General features: G+C 43.2%; 1 protein-coding gene across 1 annotated transcript in view; it reads right to left on the minus strand.

Moving 5' to 3' along the window:
• MCTP1 (multiple C2 and transmembrane domain containing 1) overlaps nt 1-16,060 on the minus strand; it is a 412,208-nt gene extending 396,148 nt beyond the window's left edge. Inside the window, exon 1 of the mRNA XM_054986650.1 lies at nt 15,990-16,060. The gene's annotated coding sequence lies outside the window, so the exon portion shown is untranslated. The remainder of the gene's footprint in view (nt 1-15,989) is intronic.
• Between the last annotated feature and the right edge of the window lie 5,824 nt (nt 16,061-21,884).

Genomic DNA, 21,884 nt, shown 5'->3' on the forward strand with positions numbered 1-21,884 from the left:
AGTTCCTCTTGCAACACATCCGGTCCCAACCTTGGTTCCATGATCTTTTTCACAGCAGCCAGCTCCTGAATTCTCCGAAGCCACAGCCATATGGGAATGGTCCATCCGGAACAATGTACTTCCCCAGGCCATCCACATAGCTGGAGTAGAAAATACCAAAGCAGACTCACTCAGCAGGGTATTCCTAACACAGCACAAGTGGTCCATAGATATGAAATACCTCCTCCTGATTTTTCAACAGTGGAGTTTTCCTTCAGTCTGGTTACAACCACAAAATGTTTTGCCTTTTTCTTGCCCTTTGGCAACTATCCAGGATTACCTGCTATCCCTACAGAGACAGGGTTTGTCAGTCTCATCTATCAAGGTACATATGGCTGCAATATCCACGTTCCATGATAGAATGGATGACAAAACTGTATTCTCTCACCATCTCACTAAGCAATTTTTAAAAGGCATGTTTAAATCTTTTCCACCTAAAACACCTCCAGTTCCTCAATGGAGTCTCCCGTTGGTTCTGGCCCAATTGATGCTGTCTCCATTTGAACCAATAGCCTCTTGCTCCTTAGCACTCTTCTCATGGAAAGTGGCATTTTTAGCAGCCATGACTTCAGCTAGAAGGGTGGGGGAGGTCACTGCATTTAGAATCGAGCCTCCATTCCTCCAGTTTTTCACAGAGGAAGTGGTATTACACACTAGTATTGAGTTTTTACCAAAAGTAGTGTCAAGGTTTCATCTATAACGAAAAGTTACTTTGCCTGTATTCTTCCCATCCCCTTCCTCGGAAGCAGAACATACTTTACACATATTAGACATTAAAAGAGCTTTATTGTACTATTTATGCAGAACAAAGAACATTCACAGAACGAAATCATTGTTCGTTTGTTATTCCGGCCATCGGGTGAGACAACTTGCATCCTCTCAAACTTTGTCTAGATGGATCGTCTTAGCCATTAAACTTTGCTATAAAAGAGCTGGGCTTAGGTGCCCCTGGCTAATAAGAGCACATTCAACTAGAGCACAGGCTTCCTCTGCTGCTTTTTTTTGAGGGGTCCCTCTCCATAACATCTGCCAAACCGCCACCTGGTTGTTTGCAGAAACTTTCGTAAGGCATTATTTGGTGTACACAAATGCCAGAAAAGACTCAGCAGTGGGGACCACTGTTCTGCAATCACTTTTTCATTAACAACTCACACCCACCTCAATTGGTGAGCAGCTTGCTATACTCCCAATGTGGGGCTGCACAGAAGGACAACAACAAATACAGGGTTGCACCTACCCGTAACTGTTGTTCGTCGAGTATCTTCTGTGCAGAGACACATTCCCTCCCTCCAACCCCACTGTGAATGTTATTTAAAAGACATTGTCTCCAGTGTCTCAGAAGAACTGAGGGAATGTACGGGGCGCTCAACTTAAATACTTTTGTTTTGGTGGGAAGTCCCTGTGCATGCACAGTGAGAGCTGAGAGCCCCCTTGGTATTTTTTTTTAAAGCTATACAAACTTCTCTGCAGCTGGCCTGCGCAGGCACAGTCCCAATGTGTGTCTGCACAGAAGATACTCAACAAACAACAGTTACAGGTAGGTGCAACTCTGTATTAACATATAACAAGCTGCACGTGGACAGTCTTAAGCATACTGACTTGAGTAGCTTTTGGTTTAGAACTAGGTCACAAAATCTATTCAGGTTATGCTCTTTAAAAATTAATTCCTTTATGTAAAGATCCATCCTAGACTCTATCAGTTGGTAAAAATGACTGACTATGGTTTCTAGCTAAATGTGCATCTAACCTGGCTTATTATAATCATGGCAGGATTTCTGAAGAAATTATCCAGCTCACCACAGACAGCTTGCCAGACCAGATTAGAAATCTATCCAACTGACACAAACTATGTTTTTAAAACACTTGCTTGGATGAGCCCAGTTCATCAAAGAAGTAGTCTTGTATTGTAGTATAGTATAGTCTCTCCTGTGGGTACCCAGTTTGCACACACACAAAACAAACAGGAGAAGAAGAGAGAAAGTGTAATGAATATCTTCTTTCACTTCCAGATCTTCCTCATAGATCTAGACTACAACCCTCAGGTTAAGAGCTGAAAGATAAGAGACTCACGCCTCTGGGCATGTGCCTCTGTCGGGTTGCCAGCCTCCAGGTAGGGGCTAGAGATCTCCTGGAATTACAACTGATCTCCGGCTGACAGAGATCAGTGCCCCTGGTGAAAATGGCTGCTTTGAAGGGTGAACTCCATGGTATTATACCCTGTTGAAGTTCATCTCCTCCCCAAATCCCACCCTCTCCAGGCTCCACCCCCAAATCTCCATCTAGAGATGTGTTAGAAACCTTATGCTCCAGCCTTAAATACCTGTGAGCAGTGGGGGACTTGCAGGAAACATTTCATTTTCCATTCCCCCACCATGTCCTCTTTCCCTTTCCTGCCACCCACAGTCTCTCTTTTTCCTGCTTCCTTCTCTTCTTCCCACCCACTTTTGTCTGGCCTCATTTTCATACACACAAACACACACACCCAGGCAGCCTCCCTATGGCCCAGTTACATGCTGCTGGCTGAGTCAGGCTGTTGCATGGTGGGGAATATGCAAGGACTTGTGGAGGGTAATTCACTTTTCTCTGAATCCCCTTTCCTCTTTCCATTCTCCTGGCTACCTTTCCCCATGTCCTCTTCTTCAAACCTGCCAAACAACTTAATATTTACCTGTCCCCCATCTTCACCTATTAATTTATTTCATTTACACACTGCCTTTCTCTACAATGGGGACTCAAAGCAGCTTATATCATTCTCCTCGCCTCAATATTATCCTCACAACAACCCTGAGATGTAGGTTGGGCTGAGCATGTGTGACTGGATCAAAGTCACCCAGAGATCATCCACAGCAGAGTGGTTATTTCAAACTGGGTCTCCCAGATCCTACTCTGAAACTCTAACTACTACACTGGCTTTTGTGGGGGGTGGGTTGCTGCTGAATAGTAGCAAGCAGCCAGGCCTGGTGAGTTATGCAAATAGGGTTGCCAGCCTCTAGGTGGTGGCTGGAGATCTCCCGGAATTACAACTGATCTCCAGGCCATAGAGATCAGTTCCTCTGGAGAAAATGTCTGCTTTGGAGGATGGACTCCATGGCATTATACCCTGCTGTGGTCTCTCCCTTCCCCAAATCCTGTCCTCTCCATACTCCACCCCTCAAATCTCCAGGAATTTCCCAATGTGGACCTGGCAACCTTAACTCTATGGCATTATACCTTGCTGAAGTCTCTCTCCTCCCCAAATCCCACCCTCTCCAGGCTCCCCCCCCCACACTAAATCTCCAGGAACTTTCCAACCTGGAGCTTGCAACCTTATATGCAAGTCTTGTGGTATCAAATCATCTAGTGGTTGTTTCTGGGCCTGGCCTCAATTAATCATCCCTCAAAGGCCCAAACAGCATTGGAAAGGGCCCTGCTCCCATGGATCTGTAACAGAGTAGGATCTGTTACAGTTGCTTAGCAACAGCCAGTGAGGGCATCTGATTCCTAAAGCTACAAGGACTCCTTTTATCAATTTGGGTTTTTTAAAAACATCCCCAAAATATATATATTTTTTTAGATTTCAGATTTTTCTGCAAACGTGGGACATTTTTCAGGTTTGTAGGAAGATAGGTCCTGTCCATTCATAGCTTCAGTCTCCAGATTTAAGCACTTAAGATGCTGAATAACCATATTTTAATAATAAAGGCTAAGAATGGAAGCAAAGATTCTGTAATAGTATTATTACTTGTGTACCATACTTGGTAACAAACCTAAAACATTATTTGAGGTGTACCTACTGCCAGAAGTTAAATGACATAAGAAAGCTACCCAGACGCTTAGGGCTTCTTAAGCATATGCCTATATCTGAATCAGGCCTAACCAGAGTCATCCAGAACAACCTTCAACAAAAATAATGCAATTACCTATCTATTTCTAAAAGTATAATCTTCATGCCCTAACATAGGAAGGATGGTTGTTGGGGAGGGGGTAGAATGAGTGACTGTGTCTTCAATCAAAAAGAGTCCAGTAGCACCTTTAAGACTAACCGATTTTATTGTAGCATAAGCTTTCAAGAATCACGTTCTCTTCGTCAGATGCATGGAGGGCAGAAGGAAACTGGCCAAATATAGAGGGGGGGAAGGGGGGAAGGAGGAGAGGGGGGATGTAAACAACTCCTTTGATATGGAGATGCAGACAGCTCCTTTTGGTGTGGGGATCAGTTTGCTTGTGTAAAGATTCAAAGGAGTTTGCCGTGTTAGTCTGTAGTAGCAAAATCAAAAAGAGTTCAGCAGCACCACCAAGACCATCCAATTCCACTGCAGCACAAGCCCTCGATAACCACAGTCCTCCCCGCCAGATGCATCTGACAAAGACCTTTCCTTGCCTACAGACAGCCCCCCAACCTTAAACGACTTCTCACTCACAACCATGAATCAGCCAGCAGAGTCACCAGCACAGGTACCAGGCCCTGCAACAGACCCAGATGCCAGCTCTGCCCCTATATCTACCCAGGGAATACAATTACAGGACCCAATGGCATCAACTACACTGTCTCTGGCTCTTACAGCTGCTCATCCTCCAATCTGATATATGCCCTCATGTGCCAACAATGTCCTTCTGCTCTGTACATTGGACAAACCAGCCAACCTCTACGCAAAAAAATAAATGGACACAAATCTGACATTAGAAATGGCAACGTCCAGAAACCAGTGGGAGAACACTTCAATCTACCAGGACATTCCATCAAAGACTTTAAGGTCGCTGTAGTTCAACATAAACCTTTCAAAAACAAAATCCAACGGGAAGCTGCTGGATTGGAATTCATATGCAAATTTGACGCTGTCAAGCTGGGACTGAATAGGGACTATGAATGGTTATCTCATTATCACAGGTAACTGATTTTCTTTACAGAGGCGGGGTCAGGGGGAGCCCAGTGGCACCTAGCGTGGGCTTTCGAGGACCACGGTTCTCTTTGTCAGATGCAAAGTAAACTGTAAAAGCAATGAAATCAGTATTCATAGGAAGCCTATTTATAATTGTTACATTTTGTATGCAACATTTCGTCACACTGACGAAGATCCCTCAAGAGGTAAACATTCCACCTTGTTCACAAAATTGTTTCAAAAGGTTTCATTCTGACAATAAATTGCTATACATAAGGCAAGATGCTGAATGAGAAGAGACAATTACTTCTCCTGGGCTGTTTTCACATGTCTTTAATTTCCCGCTTTTTTGCGTTATGACGGCGTTAGTTCTGGTCTCGCTATCATGACGCACCATTCACATGCCTGCTCAAATGCCTTGACTTGGGTGTCTGCCTCACACTTCCAGAAGTTCACATGCCGCAGAAAAGGCGCTATTATGAGCAGTGGATGAGCTCACGCCACAGCTGATGAAAGCACATTCATGCCCATTTCTGGGGGGGAGGGTTCACCCGTGTGCAGATTTGCACTATATCGATGTTTCAATATGTAAGCTTGGAACAAGCCCTGGCCTAAGACATAGAGAGAACGAGAGAGAGTGCTTTGCTGGTTGCGAGGCTATGGCAAGTTCTTGGCTGGAAGCACACCACCTCCCCAGCGCAAGGAATCTAGACGGCCACCATGGCAAGTGGCGATTTTCTCCCCCGTCCTTCTCCTTCTCCTCCTCCTCTCCCCTCCCTCCCTCTTTTGCACCGAGAAAGGTTCTCTCATTTTCTCTCTCTCTCTCAGGCTCCCCTTTCTTTTGAGCTGCTCCAAAGGTTCAGTCAAGATGTGAAGTCGCAGATCAAGATTTCTGATGTCCTGTGCCTCACCACAGTGAAGCTCCACCTTAGGCGATTGTTAATAGAGGAAGGAAAGAAGGGAAAGGGTGGGGGAGAGCGAAAAAACAGGGAGAGAGACATCATTCACTCAGCACACTGTTTCCGACCATTATGTTCCCTCTCAAAATTGTTTGATAATAATTTTAAAAACTCACTACTTGCATCATCCACTATAGGAGGGGGCCATTATTTGCAAAGTGTACTTTAAAAGTTAACTCACAAACCAATGTCCTGGGCTGTTACCCTTTACTTAGGAGCAGGAAATGCGAGACATCACAATATCGCAATAAGAACATGTTTTTAAAAAGGGGAGGACTTTTGACTGGACTCCACAGAGGCTTGCAGGATTCCTGGTCGTAGGCAAGAAAAAAGATTCCAAGCAAGTGGAAACCGAGAAAGGAGGAGTGGTTGAGTGGGTGGTCTTTGGAGAAGCATTTCTAAGCGTTCTCATGCATGCAAAAAATAGTGCTAAAAACACGTTTCAAAGCTGGGAAATCTGCATTCTCAGAGAAAGCACCACCACGACGGGAGGATGACGGATTTGCACAGCTCGCTAACGAGGATGTGTGTACTAATGTGAGTATAACAGCAGAACAGCTATACTGTGGTGCTAAAATAAGGACATGTGAAAACGGCCCAAGACCAATTATGAAACTCTGTATTTAAAAAAACCTGATCAGTTCTATTACTCGGCCAAAGGCTTTCTCTAATAAAAGTTTAACATATCAGGTTGCCTCGTATTCCAAGACTGCTTTTATCCTTTATTGAACTTCTTAGTTACATGACTCCATTTGCTCTGTTAGCGTATTTAAAATAATCTTTTCAATTTGATGATCTCCCTTCTCTACTTTCCCTATTTCCACTTCTGTACCTACTCTCTTACACCACTTCTATATGTGCAGCAAGAGAGAGGGCGATGCAACATCAAGGGGGCACAGTCTGAAATGACAGGTTAGACACGTGCCACTTCCGCCTTTGAGAACATCCTGAGGAGGAAAAAATATTTTAAGTGGGATAGAATATCCTGGGAGGAAGGAACATTTTGAAAGAAAGCATTCTGAGGGTACTGATATCCAAAGACAGAGTGTTCAATCAAATTTTATGAGGAAAATAGAACTGGTAGAAAGGAAAGAGACACAGAGAAACTAGTAGGATTTATAAGAGAGAACATAATCTGGTGTTTATTAAAATTGTAGAAGAAATACAATTAAAAGAGATGGCAAAATTTCTGGGGATGAAAAAGGAAGCTCTGATTCAGAAGTGTAAAGAGTTAAATTTAACTCATGAGGGGGAAAGTGTAGAAGAACTGAGAGTTATACAAAGTAGTATACTGAGTGTTATACAAAGTAGTATAGAGTCTATCACAGCTGAGAGAAACCCTGAGGGAATGTATAACCCTAGTCCAGAATATTTAGTTTCGGAGAGAACAGCAGCAGCTTGAAAGGGAAAAGTGGAAAGCTGAAACAGAAGTTAGAACTCAAGAGATGGAAAGACAAATCAGTTTGGAATAGGGTTGCCAGGGACCTGGAGTCCCTCGACGGGAGATCCCCAAGTCCCTGGACTCTCCCGGTGGGGGAATGGGAGCCGGCACTTACTCTGTGCTTCCTTCTTTGCACACGCTCCTGGTTCGCATGATGACATCACTTCCAGGAGTGATGTCATCAGACAGGCGTCAAACGGCACCTCCGGGTCAAAGGGACCCTTGCCCTCACTGGCGTGGGCTACTCTCACCACAGCCACAGCCCACTGTCACCGCCACTGCTGCAGCCTGCTCTCGTTTGATGCAAAGGGACTGTGGCGGTGGTGGCAAGAGTGGGCGGCGGCAGTGAGAGTGGCCCGCTCTCACTGCTGCCGCTGCCACTTATTCTCATGGCGTGGGAGCAGCCCCCCACCCAGGGGCATACTGCACTGTCCGGGGAGGGGGTGCCCCAGGGAGCGCACCCCCCCTGCTGGCCAAGTAAGTGGGTGCGGGGCGGGGGAAAGGGTGGGATCAGGGGATCCTTCATCCCAGGCAGGGGAATGGGAACTCTAGTTTGGAAGCAGAAAGATTACAATTAGAGAGAGACTTAAGAATGGGGACAAAAAGGAGGGAAACCCTAAACCCAGAGCTGATTTTCCTCAAGTTACCCCAAAAGATTTTATGGTGTATGTATCAGGAGAAGATCCACAAATCTTCCTGTCAACTTTTGAAAGATCTGCTCAGAACTGGGGAATACCAGAGACACAATACATGAAGTATTTACCCAGCTTAATTAGAGGGGACTTGGCTGAGATCTACAACATATTTCCCTCAGATAAACCTGCAGTGTATGCTGAATACAAGGAAACCATATATAACAGATTTGAGTTAGGTGCTGATTACTTCAGAAAGAAGTTTTGAAGCCTAGTATCTCAAAAAGAGAAGTCATTTAATCTTTTAGCGTCAAATTAACAGACTCTTTTGATAAGTGGATTTCATCTGCCAAAGTTAACTCTAAAGAGGGAATAAGGGATCTAATGATTCTAGATCAATTTTTATTTCAACTTCCCTCAGAGATCAGACTTCTGGTTAAATATAAGCTTCCTGAGAATGTTAAACAAGCATCAGAGTGGGTTTATAGATTAACGCTTAATAGAGGAGGTTGGGATCACTGTGAAAAGGAAGACTATACTTATAAACCACATTTTAAATAAGGAAGAGGACAAGAGGGAGAAAGGAAAGGAATATACAAGAGAGCTAAGATAACAAAAAATCTGGATAAAATATAAAAAGAAATAAAGATGGATACGGGAAAGATAGAAAATGTTCTGTATGTGGTCTGAAAGGGCATTTAGCTTACAAATATCTAAAGAATCAACCCAAGCAAACAACACTTTAGCATGTAAGGAGGGTCACTAGAACTAACTCAGAGAATGAGAGTGAACAAGCTAGAGACTCCAACAGCTCGACAAACACTAATGAAAGATCTAGTAAAAACACTCCCTTACCCATAAATACTGAAGAAACAGTTTACTTGTGTGGGGTAAAGATAGATAAGGTTGTGCAAGATACTGAACTGAGAGAGGTGGTACAAATAAATGGGAGAGACACTTTAGCTATTCTAGACACAGGAGCATCAGTAACACTGGTCAGGGAGGATCTGGTTAACAATGAAAACCTGATTCCAGATAAGCATATATCCTTGCAAGGTGTGTGGAAAAATTCTAAAAAAGTGCCACTAGCACCGCTGAAAATTAACTGGAGAGAAAAAGAAGACTATTTCCCTGTAGCAGTTATTAAATAAGAGAAAATATAGTAATATTAGGAAGAGATGTAATGTGAGCAAAAGCAAGAATTCAAATATGCACTGATGCAAAAGAATTGCTACAAGGGGAGCAGAAAACAGGCCCCTAGGTATCTTAGCAACAGACATAATTGATACAATACAGGAGGGAAAAAGAGAGACACAACCTCCTGTCAGTACTGCTGAAATGTCTCAAGAAAAAGGAGGCATAAATAAAAACTATGAGTTTAAAAAAGAAATTATGATAGACCCTGAGTTAAAGGACATAAGAGAGAAGACCAGGCAGAATGAAATGAACACAGAAACAGACATTTTTATATGGGAAAATAATCTACAAGATTTGGAAACTAAAGGGGACCAAGTCAAATTGGGAGCCTGTAAAACTACTGGTTATTCCAAAAATATACAGACAATCCTTGACTGAGCTGGCATATGACATTCCATGTGCAGATCATATATGAATCAGTAAAACCAAGAAGAGGTTAATGAAAAAATATTACTGGCCTAGAATTTCACAAGATGTGAAGGAGTATTGCCAAAGCTGTGAGATTTGTCAGAAGGTGAGGAAACAACACCATAAAACAAAAGCTCCACTCAATCCCTTACTCATAATTGGAGAAGCCTTCCATAGTGGGACCACTTCCCAAACCCACCAGAAAGGGACGCAGATATATTCTAACATTAATAGACTTTGCAACTAAATACCCAGAAACAGAGGCACTATCTTCTGTGGATGTAAAATCAGTTGCGGAAGCACTTTTATATTTTTTTCTGAGATTAGGATTCCCTTCAGAAATACTATCTGATCAAGATACAATGTTTCTGTCTGAAATTATGCAAGCCATGTGGGAATGCTGTGGCATCAAGCATTTGAAAACTACTGCATTTCATCCTCAGACCAATGGTCTTGTGGAGAAGTTCAATGGCAACGGAAGGATGGCAACAGGTATGCCGGCCAATTCAAAAGTCAATGCATCATTCCCATTCGACGGCGAAACAAGCTGGGAATGATGCATTGACTTTTGAATTGGAAAACTGAACCTTTATACTGCACATTATAAAGGCTTGTGAAGAAGCGAGGTACAGCGAAACGGGGTATCATCGAGGCTGGCATACCCGTTGCCATCCTCCTGCCGGAAGCCTCCTGGGGGAGCAACCCGGCGGCTAGAAACATCATTTGCCACATGTATGCATCTTTGTGGTTATGAATGTTCTGTGCCTGTGGAAAAGAAAAAAGAAAATAGTGTAAATGCTGTAACTTTTGGTGGACCAGATTCTTAAAGTGTACACCAACTGTTTAATGAAATTTGAAAAGAAAATAGTGTAAATGCTGTAACTTTTGGTGGATCAGATTCTTAAAGTGTACACCAACTGTTTAATGAAATTTGTATGACTGTGAAAAATAAGTACTATATAGTCTTTTTGGACTGGTTGTCCTTTCTTGGTATTGTTCTCTAAACCTGGCAGGACACAGTAAGCTGAGCATCACAGACACAGGACAACCTGCCTATTAGAATGTCACCTTATAAGGCAAATGGGGAGGTGCTGAACCACAAACGAAAGGAGGTGAAAGAGATGTTAGCACTAGGCATTATACAGCCATTCTGTTAGTCCATGGGCATCACCAGTAGTACTAGTGCCTAAGCCAGATCACACCATTTGCTTTTGTATAGACTATAGGAAGTTGAATGTGATCACGAAGCCAAATGCTTATCCGATGACTAGAGTGGATAAATTATTGGAAACCTTAAGAGCAGCTAAGATTATACCCACCATAGAACTCTATAAAGAGTTTTGGCAATTAGGGATGGAGAAGTGTCCATAACCGCCTTCATAATCTCTGATAGCTTATACGAGTTTAAAATTTTGCCTTTTAGGTTGAAGAATTCTCCAGCCTCATTCCAAAGACTAATTAATTCACTGTTGAATTTATTTATTTATTTATGCCATTTATAATCCGCCTTTCTCACTGAGATTCAAAGCAGATTACATAGTGTGAGATTAGTACAATCAACATCAAGGGCATTTCCATATAAACAATGTCATAGGATAAATAAATACAAGTTTACAAAGACATAGTATTAGCAAGGATCCAATACAGAGATGAAGAACTGTTGAAACAGAACATAATCAATTCTAGGTCTGATATTAGACAACATGAAGCACAGGTAGTATATAGGAGTACAAATTTAAAGCAACAGATAATATATAAGGCAACACAGTGGTGAAGTCTATGATCCCTAACTCAGTAGCGAAGCATCTGAGACCCCCCTCCCTACAATACTGCCCTCCTATATGAATAAAAGGTCTTTTTGAATAATTCAGTTTTGCATTGTTTGCAGAAAGCCAGGAGAGTGGGGTCCTCCTAACCTCCTCACGTAGGCCATTCTACACAGTAGGGACAAACAGAGAAAGCCCGTGTATGGGCTGCTGTTGATTTTGCCCATGTGCAGGGTGACACCTGCAAGAGATCCTGTTCAGATGAGTGAAGCTGCCGTGGAGGGACATAGGGAGGGAGGCGATCCCATAGGTATGCCAGATCAAGGCCGTGAAGAGCTTTGTATGTAATAACCAATACCTTGAACTGAGCACGGTAACTGATAGGTAGCCAATGGAGTAACTGTAGGATAGGAGTGATGTTTATGCTCCTGCTCATTCCTGCTAACAGCTGAGCTGCAGCATTTTGCACCAATTGACACCTCCTAGTTAACTTAGATGGGAGACCAACGTAAAATGCATTACAATAGTCACGTTTTGATGTTACCACAGCATGGATCCAGGAGGCCAGGTCAGCCACGTCAAAGTAAGAAGCCATCTTCTAGGCTAGAGTGAGATTGTAATAAGTATTTTTTTTGCGGCTGCCTTAACTTGTTTTTCTAGTAGTAGCACTAAATCAAATTAATGAGTTTGCAGTCACTTATATTGACGAGATTGCTATTTTTAGCCAGGCCCTGGAAGAACATGTAAAACATTTGGAAGTAATGCTTAATAGAATGAAGGAGGCAGGGCTTACCATTAGAGGGCATCTCTGGAGCCTTTAACTTTTCATTGGAAAAGAGGTGGTTCACAATCTATCTAATCCGTTGTGTACAACATCAGAAATTAACAGTGTTAATACATAGTTATTCCAGTTTCAGTAAGACTAGAATAACTCTGCAATGGATTGTAAGAATCCAATGAGACTACAATAGTCCAAGGCACTATTGAAAAGAGACTGAGCACATTAAATTACCTAGCTCACAATTCTAGCTCCATCAACAACAGGTGAACAAGGTATTACTCCATTTTCTACTACCAGGAAGTAAGCTGATAACCAGAAATAAGCTTACTGTCAATCAAGATGTCACAGCACTATTGGCAAGATGTTCAAGAACCCAGCTCTACAAACTTGGAATAGTGAGAATGACAACTCTCTCCGGCCTCACTATATTTGGCTTGCATTAATATTTTCACATAAGTATTTGGACAGTGTCCAAAAGAAGGTATAGTTAGGCTGGTAAAGGTTACCTAAGTCCCAACCTGACAGTGTCTGGAATGAGAAACTGACTAGGACTCCACATAAGCTGCTATTAACTTCTAACAGAGTATCTATAATAAAACATTCCTATTATACCATAAGTAGGTATTCAACACAATGGTCCATAACAAAATTTACCAGTACGTATGTTTCTTAAAAGAGGAATGCCAACACAAACGAAGGGAATATAATACAAACTCTGGGGGCTGAGCTGTCTGGCTTGATTAAATAAATAGATAAATCAGTGGGTTGGTAAATTGTCACACTTGATTGTAATGGTACCTACATGGCACAATTCCAAAGCAGACCACCACCCCCAGCTTCTTCAGGTTTGAAGCCTACATTGAATGTAATTTCTTTTTCAAGTCTTTGCTGAATGTGGTGTCTAACTAGTGGAATATCAAAAAGATGGTCTGTTCCTTACTTTATTTTTATTGCTTTTATCGAGTTACTGATTTTGACCCATTTCCAGTGTTGCCTTATACCAAGCGAGACCATTGATCCTTCAGGCTCAAGAGTGTCTACTCTGATTGGGAGCACCTCTCTGGTACAGAAAGGTCTTTCCCTGATCCTACTATCTGGAATTCTTTAACTGGAGGGAACCTGGTACTTTGGGACCCTCTACTGTGCAAGCACAGGAGATGCATCTGATGAAAGATCAGGTAGACAGCCATTAGAAATCTCTTCTTCAATTCTTGCTTGAGGTATAGAATTATAGGACTAGGATCTTGTAATGTTTGTGCATCTATTGAACCTTAGGAAGTTGCACAAATAAATATATAGGCAACAACTATAACCCTTAAGGTTATCGCTGACTTTTGCTATTTTAAACACATCAGAAGACTGCTATTGGAAATTCAACTCCCATTGTTTTGACAGAGTCCTACGAAGCTTCTAACACACAAAGCCTGCAAGAAGTCTGCATATTCAGCAATCAACATCTCCAAAGTAGTATGTGCAGAAATGCAGCTACTAATAATTGATTTTTGTAACCACATAAGCATTAGAAGTAAACAAAACAGTAGTAATTATGCCCTTGAGAAAACAACCAGAGAAGATTCCAGAAGACAAAGAATGTAACCAGTGCCATTTATTTAGAAGTGCATCTTTTATTACAATATAAAGATGTCAAGGAAGGAGTACACAGCAGTATTCCTTCTTTTCACTCTCCCAAACTGTTCTCATAGGCTGTAAAAAGGCCAACTATACTTTATTTCATTGTCACAAAACCCAGCTCTTCCACAAGAAAATCTACCATTATGGTAGTACGGCTAAATAAAACAAAGCAATTATTTAATCTTGTAACTATCTACTTACAATCTGCCTGAAAACCTCCTAAAGAGAAATGTCAAATTCACAGGTATGGGTGCTGAACTTCAGGGTTAGACCCACAGAATGAACTCGGTGAGGCATTTTAAAGGCTGGAATCCTATGCACACTTACCTGGAAACACTTTCCATTGTAACATTTACTTTCTGCAGCACTTTTAAATGGCCCAATACAGAATATCAAATGTTTAAACTCATTATTGCCGCTATATAGGATCTGTGCAGCTATAATTAAGACCATACCTACTTTTGAAATTCACTCTGCCAAAACTGGCCAGCACTTAAATAATACCTGTTATACACAGCTGGACTACAGTACATATAAATTACAGTGCGGAACTTCATTTTAAAAAGGGAAAGAAATCCAATTACTTTCTAGTGATTCATAGTTCCTGTACACATCTTATAGAGGCTTGACTGTAAAAGATGACATATCTAACAGCCAGAATTACCTCTTGACTTCAAAATACTGAGTCACAAAGTAACTATTATTTTGCGCATTCTGCCCATTTCAGCATAAATTTATTAGAATACATAAGCATGGTTATCTAACAACAACAAATGCAACTTAGCTTAATAAATAACAAACGTATCCCTGTAAACTTCGTGTACCTACCAGTGGGTAATGTGGCATGTGCTGATATCTCACAGGAAACATTAACAACAACAAAAACGCTATGTGAGAGATGACTATCCAAACAAAAGCAACATTGCTTCACAGCACCTGTCATATGGGCCATTGTTCTTTTAATCACAGAGTTATCTGCTTAGATTGTACACACATTTAACACTTGATAGGAAGTCCCAAAATCTGAAGTTGTTACTAACATTCTCACACTGGTTTACAATACATACAGACTATCTGCACACATATGTTCATCATCAACTCCATTGTTTCCAGTATTCAGAACATTTATTTTTATTTATGCAGTTGGTTATATTCATGTACATCCTCTAAGACCATCTTAAGTAGCAAAATGATTTTGCCCAAATTAAAGGATACAGTTCTCACCGACTCCTTGATTTTTTGCAAAATGGAATATTGCAATGAATTTACCCTGGGGTCATTTCATAGAAAAAGAGCTGGAGGAACTCATTAGCATAACTATTAGCATATGCCACATCCTCTGGCATCACCTATTCTGGCTGTTTTGGACCCAATCCCGGCCACTCAGGGCCAAAATTGGGCCCAAAATGGCAAAAAGGAGCTGAAAATGGCTGAAAAGGGGCCCAAATGGTCAGGATCCGGTCGCTGCTGAGCGGGAGAGTGATCAAACACCCGTCAGAGGCCCGATCTGGGCCGTTTCGGCCCCAATCCAGGCTGAAACAGGCCCAAAATGGCCAAGAGGTGGGCGGGGCCACCTGACATGTGACCTCTTCAGGGAACTGCTCTAACTGAGCCCTGGATTTACCCATAAAAGCAGGATTTGGCTCAATTTCTATTTTAAGGGAATAAATTAACTTTTCCTCCACAACAACGTTAACAGGAAGCCAATGGGCCTGCCAACTCAATATCCCCTCCCCCTTTCAATTAGCCCAACACATGTTTTTAAAAAATAATTAGAATTCTCTCACTCTTCCAAAAGATACACTCTTTACCTTGCTGGGTTGTGTAAAACAAAACTACTTGTATAAGATACCTGCAGGAGATAATTCGTGGGTCAGGGCCAAAATTTCCAGAGTTCGGAAATGCTCCACTAGTTCAAGATCCAACCAAACACATCAACCTGTGCTTTCACGGATATGGGAAAGTAATGAGCGTTCTGGCCACAAAAGTGGTTTGTTTCATGTTATCCTTCCAAATATAACTCTCTTGAGCTGCCTTTTTCCCCTCGCTACGATATACTTTACTGTCTAAAATGAAGCACGTGTACCAAGACCCACACGATACGACACCTTAACTTTCACACACAATACTAGACCATGAGAGTCTTCTCCTGACAGACCAGCATTCTCTCCGCCTACGTGGAGCGAGAGGGCACCACTGACACACAACTCACCCCACCAGCCCATACTCCCCCCCCCAAGAAAAAGTCCTCGGGGTACTTCAGAGGAGGACTCACCGCCGGGCTGCCGCCGCCCTGGGTTCCTTTGCCCTTGCCCTTGGTGGGCGACTCCTGCAACAACTGCTCCAAGCAGGCGGTGCCAGGCAGAGAGGAGCTCTTCTGGTGGGACAGGTGCGCCCCAGGCCGGAGCAACTCCTGCTCTGCCGTAGCTTTGGGGGGCCCATTCCTGCCTCCCTTGTCCGCTCTGGCGTGGGCAGGCGGAGGGAGCGGCGAGGAGCAGACAGAGGAAGACGCCGAGGAGGAGGTGGTGTGCAGGTGCCCCCTGCCCTGGGGCTGCTGGTGGTGGTGCAGAAGATGCTCCCGCAAACGGCGCAAAGCTGAGCCGGCCTCGGTGCTCACGGCCTCCAGGGGCTCGGAAGAGGAGCAGCACAGGTTGGGCTGGGAGGACGAGAAGACGCGGTCCAGCACGTGCTTCCTGCGCCTGAAGCCACCCCACTTGGCGCCGCCGCCGCCGCCGCCCACTAAGTCCCCCTTGCTCGGCTGCTGGGCGGCTGCCGCCGGACGAGGAAGGGATGGCGAGGTCTCCGCACTGCGGCGCTCGGCCGCCACTTTGCCGCCCTTGCTTTTGCCCCCCAGCTGAAGGTTTCTCCACAGCCGGGCCTGGAAGGAAGACGCCGGCTCGAGCTCGCCGGTTCCGTCCTCTGCCGCAGCCGCCCCAGGCTCCCTGCCTGGTTCCATCCTCCCTCTTCTCCTCCTCCACAGACTCCTCAGCCAGCGGAGGCAGCGGGGAAGCCTACTGCTGCGGAGGCGAAAGCAGCAGAGCTCGGTGGAGCCCGGAGGCTTCAATGGGAGGAAAGTGCGCCGGCCGGCTCCTCTGGCGTGTTCCGCCCGCCAGGTGGCGGCGGCTGCGACGAGTGGGAGGGTGTAGCAGCCGCCGTCACACTGCTAGCGAAAGGAGTTGTGGCAAGCAACAAACGCGAACTTCGCGTCTGGAGCGCCTGAAGTGCGCCCTTTCCCTGCGAGGACGGCTCCTTCTCAGTAGCCACCCGGCTCTTCTGGCGTGACTAATGAGGATGGGGTGTGAGAAAGATGGCCCGCCTGGCTCCGCGGACTAAAGCGAAGGAGAGGCTCGTGAGGGGCCAGTGTCAAGATGTGGGCGCGCGCACAGGATAAAGGGGTGCTGCTTGGTGAGGAGGCATTTGCGCCTGCTTTCCTATCACGAACAACGCAAAGACGAACTAATTTTTGTTATATATTAACATTATTTGTAGTTAATATAATGAAGGAGAATGCCCTGCAGTTGGCGGGCGGGCGGGGGCGTCAATTTTACCCTCAAGCGTCCCCCTTCCCGTTGTTAAATACATAAGGAGTTTTTCCCGTTTCTCTCACCGTTTTTATTGGCTTTTACTCGAGATAAGGAGGGCGGAATCCCCTTCTCAAACTGGTAATTTTTAAAAAACTGTCATAGTGAAGAGCGTGCTTCTAGACGGCTCAGAGCAAGCCCACTGGGAATGGACAATCTTGACCTTTACTGAAGTAGCTCGGCAAAATCAGGAGCCTGGAAGCATAGCATATACAGGGCAAGGGGATAGAAGACACGTGTACAAAATATGTTTGCCCCTCACATTTCCAGTTACCAAAATAAGTTGATTAATAGTGCAACCCTAAACAGAATCTCAGCAGTCTAGCCCATTGATTTCAATGGGCTATTCTGGAGCAATTCTGTTTAGGATTGCACTGTGTGTTCAAGTTTCTGCAGATATAGTTAAGAACTTTTAAGCAATATATGTACTCAAACTGATTAGTCTATTGTTTGTTTTAAAAAAACCTATACACACACACACACAGGATCACCAATTTTTATCATCCTAACTTTTCAAGTATTCAGACTTTTGAGATCACGTAATTTTTAGTGCAATGGCTACTACTATTTCAAAACACCTGTTCCCAAAGCAAAGAGCGAATTCTGGATTTCCTCCACAGAGCAGGGAGGAGGTGGTTTAGAAGACCCCCCGGAATATCACATTGGTTTGCAGACAGTGCCCACTTGGAAACAACTGCTGCCTTCTTAGGAGGAAAGATACTTGACTTAAAACATCAATATTTTCTAACTGCCCCCCCATAGCAGCCATTTTGTGACTGGACCTGCTTTCCATGGTAGCCATTTTGTTGTAGTGTCTGCTGCATTTTTCAGAGTTACAAAAGTGCCCACACAATCAGGAAGATTGGTGAGCCTTGTTCTACAACAAGCATAGTGGTCAAGTGGCTGGGTTGCAAATCAGTACTCTGCTGGCTTGATCCTGCTACTGCCTTGACTTCAGTAGGTGACCTTCGGTAAGTAACTCATCTCAGCCCCAGTTCCCCAGCTGTATTATGGGGATAATGATAACAGTGACTGTTCACCGCTCTGAATGGGGCACTAATCTGTCTAGAAGAGCAGTATATACACACAGATAAATTCTTCAATTTCTGTTTTTCAATACCAGGAAGTAGTATTGCCTTGTTAAACCCACAAAGTGACTGTTCTGTTTTTAAGTATTGCATAGAAGGGAAAGGTTAATCCGGTAAAAACTTCCATAAAATTGAAAGTCTAATCAGGTAAAAATGTTCACATCATGACATTGCAGTCAACAATGAGCTAGTGTAGGCTATCTGCCTTTGTGAAACAGCCCTGTGTGTCTGAATTTGACATCTCTAGTATGATATGTGGATTCTGGCAGTAATGGAAAATGCAGAAGGCTCATTTGCTGATTCAGCATTTATGATTCCAGCCATCTGTCAGTGCAACCAGCAGTGCTTTGGGGAACTGGCAGAAAAGGTGCAGAGGAGAAGTAAGTGCATTGGAAGAGGGGCATTTTTGTCATCATCAAAACCTATATTAATGTCCTAGCTAATGTATGTGGGTTATTCAATTACCACACTGTATAGAGATGTGCAGTGTTCCATGCTAAGTTATTTTCTCTCATCCCTCCTCAATATCTGCATTTGCATTTACAACAAATAATAAAAAAGTAAATAAAGACTCTGCAGCCATCAACTTGTAGATATCTGTTTTTATTAAAATTCTCCTTGCATTTGTATTTTAGGCTAAAGAGGCATTTCCACATATATAGCTGCACAAATGTCATTTTCTTTTTTCATTGTACAGAAATGTGCTGGGTCTTGGATCTCCAACCTGTTCCGCACCATTGCTTTAAGCTGCTGTAATGCACCTTATTCTTCCAGTCTTCTACAGCTGTCCATAATGCGTAATGCCTCAAGCCTGACATGGATTGTTTGATCTCAAGAAAAGCTTGGGATTTTGCAGATGGGAGTTACTTACATGAAGGGAAAAATCTGAAATTCTTGACAAGCGATATCTGATAAGTCTTTATTTGACAGAAAGCCCTGGAACAGCTGACTTTTCAACCATGTATACTGCTTATGTGAGTGTTTGGTTTTCTTTCTGGGCTTCCAGAAATGCCTTCATGGCATATATGCTTTCTAACAGACTGCAAGTTTCTGAAAACAATCCTTATTGATTTAAATTAACTAATATTCACTTAACTGCAGCTCAATGAGCCCATGTGATGTCAGAATGAAACACAGGAAAATCAGCATTCGCCTTCCCTTTTAAGAAGTTAATTTGTAAAATAATGTGCATGGTTGCTTCCTGTGGTTATTAATCAAGCGCTTTCGCCTTATCAGCTCCAGGTTCGGTTACTGGCTCCATAGGAGAATGAGAACACCTGAAGGGTGACGTAAGGCACTGAAACAATCTTTGCTCTGATTGGAACAGCTAACTATAATTGTAACACTATACCAGAGGTGGGAGGTGTCCAGGACATGAGTATAAGGTCCAAATTCCTGTTGGAATGTCCTGCTGAACCATGCTATGCTGAAGTATGATTGCTGATGTAAGTTGGCACTGTTTGAATGTTTGAAAGTCTTAGATAGTGAACTAACTTTGTTAATTTAGTTCTGTATGGTTTCTGATATATGTCTGGCTACTGTTTTGGCTACTGTTTGTTTCCTATGTAATTTTCTTAATAAACTTTCAGTATTTTTTCTACTTTGTATTGGATTCTTGCTAAGACTACGTCTTTTAAACTTGTATCTATTTACCCTATGGCATGGTTTATGGAAATGTCCTTGATACTGTATTGAAATGTACTTGCTGCTGATTTTACTACTTTCATACTATATAATCCACCTCAAGTCTCAGTGAGAAAGGCAGACTATATATGACATAAATAAAATAACTGATTTTCTTTGCAGTGATCGCCTGGTTACATGTATACTCATACCCTGGGGGAACCAGTAGTTCATGACAACTCAGGTTGCATCACAAACATCATCTCACTTATTAGAGGTGAGGTATAGAGAACAAAAGAGCCCCATGGCGCAGAGTGGTAAGCTGCAGTACTGCAGCCCAAGCTCTGCTCACAACGTGAGTTTGATCCTGGTGGAAGCCTGGTTTAGATAGCCGGCTCAAGGTTGACTCAGCCTTCCGTCCTTCCAAGGTCGGTAAAATTAGTATTCAGTTTTCTAGGAGTAAAGTGTAGATGACTGGGGAAGGCAATGGCAAACCACCCCATAACAAAAAGTCTGCCAAGAAAACGTTGTGATGCGACATCCCCCCCCCCTGGGTTAGTAATGACTCGGTGCTTGCACAGGGAACTACCTTTACCTTTTTTTACAGAGAACAAAGAGATGCATTTAGTGGAAGCAAGATAAAAATGCTAAGCCACAGACTCAGTACCAATGTGCAAAGAAGGTGACTGTATAAATCAGACTGCTCCTGCCAACTAGGACTGCTGTCAACAAATGGGACTAATGGAAGTTCTTTATGGACCAAGAACTGCTTTACAGTTTACAGCAACAAAAGTTTAAGGTTGCCTTCTAGTCCAGAAAAAAAAATCCTATCTCTTGTTATATGCAAAAAATGGGCAGTTGAGGCTTTTCATGACATGGAGGTAAACACCATCACTTGATAATTGTTGCAGATCAAAAGGATATTAAAGGAACAGCTAGTTGGCAACCCTAGAGCCGAGGCAAAATGTGTGATGCTACAGTGGCACAGAACTGGATCAATTACGCTGTATCTTGCAAGCCATCAGAACACTTCCCCATTGTACTTAAGTCTGGCTACATGAAGTAAAATAATTCCTGGAGGGCTTTAACCTGAATACACCCTATTCATAGGATAATCAGAGTATATACAAGTCATTTTTAAAGTACTGTTATGCACTGAGTACTATAGGCCTATCACTATGGTTCTGTATAATTCTTACTCCCATTGGAGATTGAGGTAAAGGACAGGAGGGCCATTTTCACACAGCCTGTTCTTCCCGCTTTTTCCTCGCTTTAGGTCTGTGTTTTGCTGAGTTTCCCCCAACAACTCTTCCACATACAGTACTCGCAAGCACTCACCTTTGGTTGTGACGTCACAGGAAAACTTCCAAACAATCCCCCCTAAAAAGTAGTTTTGGTGGGGAGGGCAGGTATTTTTGGCATCAGAGACTAAAATCACCTGTCTCCCTTTTAATTTTTTTTTTTACTTTGCACATGCACGATTGCATGCAGCTACTGCTGCAAGCAGGCTTCTGCAACTGAACAAAAATGTGAAGAAGGAAGGGCAAGAGCTTTGGAGAAAGAACTGGGTGGAGCCTGAGAGGAGTAGGAGATTTCTTTAGAAACGTTTCAAATTCATATGCAAAAAAAAAAAAACCCCTACCAGAAACCTCTAAGAAAACATCAGAGCAAGTGCAGTCCCAGTAAATACGACAAAAAACCTGGTAAAAAAGCACTATGCACATGGCTGGCAAACAATAATGTGTGCATGCTTGGGGAAAAGCTGCCACAGTTCCAAGGGTGAACTGTACCAAGGGCAGCAAAATGCACTGGCTTGAATCCACACTAGTGTTTCTGCAAGCAGGGCACAATCCTTTCCACCCATGGTATGGGATTTTC

Source organism: Eublepharis macularius, chromosome 8 (assembly GCF_028583425.1).
Source record: "Eublepharis macularius isolate TG4126 chromosome 8, MPM_Emac_v1.0, whole genome shotgun sequence".
NCBI lineage: Eukaryota > Metazoa > Chordata > Lepidosauria > Squamata > Eublepharidae > Eublepharis > Eublepharis macularius.